General features: G+C 41.4%; 1 pseudogene; it reads left to right on the top strand.

The window, feature by feature from the left end:
* Window positions 1-521: 521 nt before the first annotated feature.
* On the top strand, window positions 522-688 carry LOC132223036 (U2 spliceosomal RNA; annotated as a pseudogene).
* Window positions 689-4301: the final 3613 nt, after the last annotated feature.

Genomic DNA, 4301 nt, shown 5'->3' with positions numbered 1-4301 from the left:
AATCCTCACAAAACTCTTGGGGGTGGGGGGTTCTATTATCTTCATTTTATAGATGAAGAACTTGCCCACATATATGGATGGTAACTTTTCTGAATCCAAGGCCTATACTTTTCTCACTATTCTATATTTTTCATGAGGGAAAAAAATTCATATTTGGTATCACTTGTCTTTGCAGCTTATAGTCATTTTGGGCTTTAATATGAATTCCTCTCCAGTCCTGCTTTTATCACTTGTGGAATGCTGGTGGCCGCTGGTAGAGGGGAGTAAGTTCTTTGCCAACATTCAATAGTTAAAAACATTTTTTTCTATATTAATCATCCAGAAACTCCCCTATGACTACTGGAATAGTCTCAAAATTAGATCTTTTAATTTTGCTGGGAGAGTTTGGAATGGAGGGCCAAATAGTGAACAGGAATAATTTAATCATGGGAGGTTGAATGAAAATCTAAGTTTTTCCAAGTTTTGTCATTGGGTAAAGCAAGAAATAATGTGAGCCAAGGATACTTTAAAATAGCTAGAGGATCGCTTCTTGGCCTTTTGGCTAAGATCAAGTGTAGTATCTGTTCTTATCAGTTTAAAATAGCTAGAGGGTTTTCCCAGCCAGATGCAAAGAAGAGTAGAAAATTAGGCTTCTAGTCTTGATGAACTCCAGTAAGAAAATTTCTGTAGGTCTCCATTGTTATCTCCTCTATAAAATGGGGGTTCCAGTAACTAGGGCAGAAGAAGGTCATAGGGTGAACCAAACACCAGGGACATAGCTAAAATTTGGGATCTCCTTCTTAATAGTTAGATCTCTAGTCTTCGTGTGTGTGTGTGTGTGTGTGTGTGTGTGTGTGTGTGTGTGTGTTTAAGGTAAGGGGCTACAATCCCCATCTACACTGAGAAAACCCTTACACATCTAAGAACCACCTGAGAAACATTATTATTGCAAGAGTGTGGGAGACTCTAGTGAAATAGTGATGCACCCATGGGTCTGGTGGCAGAGGGTCACAGGTTACTGTGATGGGGAATGCCTGTAACCTGAAGCTAAGGCCTGTAAGATCACCTGACCAGAAGAAGTCAAGAATTAAGATGTGATGCAGAAAGAGAACTCCTAAATGGTAGCTAAAAACATGGCAGAAAGCAGCAATATGGGAACTAAGAATCGATTTAGGGATTTGAGAGGCAAAGAAGAGTAAGGAAGAACGAGTCTAAGGAAACAGGTAAGCCATTCCAGACAATTACCTGATGCAGGTGCAGTCCACAGCTGGATTTCAGATTTAGTGCATTGTGGCTTGTGGGAGAATAAACCATTTGAATTTAAAAGGCAGGGGCAAGGCAGTTAAGAGGGCTGACAAGACATCGGGTCTCCTCTGATCAAAATATTTTTGTGACTTGAGGATGAAATTTAGTTTCCTTAATTTCAGGAATTTTTTAGCTGTACACAAGGGCCTTAGCCACCTGGCCCTCACCTGCCTCTTCCACAAGCAGCCCACATTCCACTCATAATGAGACATGTGCCATCTGCTGAGTATACACATTCTTTTACATGTGCATTTCCTTTTTGATTTGCCAAGTTACATCTTATTCTTCAAATATAGGAACTCACCCTAGCCTGTTTGGCTCAGTGGATAGCGTGTCAGCCTGTGGACATAAGTGTCCCAGGTTAGATTCCGGTCAAGGGCACGTACCTTGGTTGCAGGCTCCTCCCAGGCTTGGGCCCTGATCAGGGCATGTGCAAGAGGTAACTAATCGATGTGTTTCTCTCACATTGATATTTCTCTCTGTCTTTCCCTCTCTCTTCCACTCTCTCTAAAAATTAATGGAAAAATATCCTCAGATGAGGCTTAGAAATATATATGTATAAACTCATTGTACACACACACACACACCTACACACACACACACACACACAATCTTATTCTTCATGTAACAAGTATTATTTCTTCTGAGAAGTATCCCATTACACACACACACACACACAAACACACACACACACACACCACTCTCCTTGGGACTGCCTTAGTTCTGCTCTTTATTTCCTTAGTACTCTCCTTGTAGCATTTACATCCTAAGGATTTGTTCGTTTCTTCATTTTCCCCATGGGTTACTGGCCTCCATGAAGGCAAGGACTTGTATTGCATGATTCAGTGCCTGACCTAGTAGGTGCTTAATCGGTGTTTTGACTGAATGGGTAAGTGAAGTCTTGATGACCTTAAATATTATGTGTTAAATCAATGCTCTGATCATGCATTGGATTAAAGATGAGCATAGGTCAGTTACCTTTCAAGGTACGTTCAGTAACCTAGATCCCTGAATTTTTCAGTGGTTGGTTGAACAGTAACTATATAAATATTTGCATCTTTTTAACACAATAGGAAAAATAAAGGAGGAGAAAAAAGAGATGGTTTCCAGAAGTCAAACACCTTCCACTGATCAGTAAAAGTAGGATCACTTTCATTCTTTTCATTATAGTATTTATGCGTATTAGGGCTGTGTCTTCATTCAGGCAATGAGAAATACAGACTATAGTTTGGGTGGACAGCGCAGCAGCCATTACTTATATGGGTAAGAAAGGAGCTTTGTGGTCATGTGGCAGGGGAAGGAAATCCTACGTGCTTCAGTCATGAGGCGAGGGGACTCACGTTTGCGTGGTGTTCTGTGGTGTACACAAATAAGCAGCTGGATGATTCAGATGTTGAAGCAACAATGACTTGTTCCCGAGAAGGAACAGATGTGGCAGAGGCGGGTTTCTGGGAATCCAGTGACAACACATTACGTACTAAACTCTTTTCTGAGACTTCTTGGAAAATATTCAGGTATTCATGATCTCTCTATATTTATATTTAGGTCTAAATGTTCAGGAAGTGAGAGGCCAATTTTTTTTTTTACATCACTGCCCTGAAATTAGCCTATTACCATACTTTCTTTGAGTCCTGGCTGATTGATTCTTCCTCTTTGGGCAGGCAGGGACTCCCAGGAGTAATACCCAACAGGCCTGGACTGGGCAGAGGCTGAGGAGCCTCCTGTCCACGCTTGCAGGGCGTTGAAATGAAGAGCAAGCACCAGCAGTGGTATACTTTAGGACCTCCAGATTGAGTTTCTGAACAAAACTATTCGAAGAGCAGGAAGGTAGGAAACCATCCTAGGAAACCATGCAGGAGAACTGACCAGGGAGGAGCTTGACTAGGACTTGGGTGTGTGTGGTGGGGGAGGGGGCATCTGGGCCTGGAGCAATTCCTGAGCTAAGGATCTGCTTATCTTGTTTCCCCCACTTGTAGATAAAAACATAAATGTGAATAATTAAAGGGACAGTAGGAGCAGTTTTCAGTCAGGGCTTTATTATTAAAGAAGGCTCTGCTTTGAATTATGGTGGTACTTTAAGGACCTGAATGATAGGGTGATGGTCTAGAACAGTGCTTCTCAACCTTCCTAATGCCGTGACCCTTTAATACAGTTCCTCATGTTGTGGTGACCCCCAACCATAAAATTATTTTTGTTGCTACTTCATAACTGTAATTTTGCTACTGTTATGAATCATAATGTAAATATCGGATATGCAGGATGTATTTAGGAGACCCCTGTGAAAAGGTGGTTGGACCCCCACAGGTTGAGAACCACTGGTCTATAAGGAAACAGGGCTGAAGAAACTGATGTAGCCCTAGAACTGGCTCTGAGATGGGATGCCAGAAATCCAAGAAGCAATGAGCAGTGTTCTAATTGATGTGGTATGTCTGCCTGATGGTGACTGGTAGTATTATCCCAGGGGCTCTTGTCTAGAAGGGCGAGAGTAGTAGCAGAGGTGAGCAGTAGGACCCTTTACATTGGGGGATGGTGTGGACTATGGAGGAAGTATGTGACCCAGGGTGATTTTTCTGTTTTGGGCAGACACCCAGGTATTGACTAGAGGTGGAGGTTGGGGAACAGAGTTGTTCTTCATGAAGAAGCAAACTGTCACTGGGGAAAATAGGTTTTATAATTGTGTATTCCTGTGTTTAAGCTGTGTTCCTTAAAGAAATAATACAGGGTCACAACAAAGATTGTGCCTAGAAAGACTAGAATGAAATTCACTGAAATGTTTTTGATAGTCATTCCTGAATATGGAGTCCATGGCTGGCTGTTTTTCCTTCTACTCATAGGTATTTTCTAAATCTCAACCATAAGCAAATTCTACCTGAATAACGAAGAATCAAACAATTAATTGAATAAGGGTACATAGGAAGGATCTTAACCAAATTTTTCTGGCTTCACAGTGTTGCCTCATTTTTATTAACTACTCATTGAAGGAATAAGATGCTTAGATAGTTAAAAACAACAGATGA

Source organism: Myotis daubentonii, chromosome 1 (genome assembly GCF_963259705.1).
Source record: "Myotis daubentonii chromosome 1, mMyoDau2.1, whole genome shotgun sequence".
Lineage (NCBI taxonomy): Eukaryota > Metazoa > Chordata > Mammalia > Chiroptera > Vespertilionidae > Myotis > Myotis daubentonii.
Note: the sequence above shows the minus strand (reverse complement) of the source record. Positions and strands in the feature narration are given on the sequence as shown.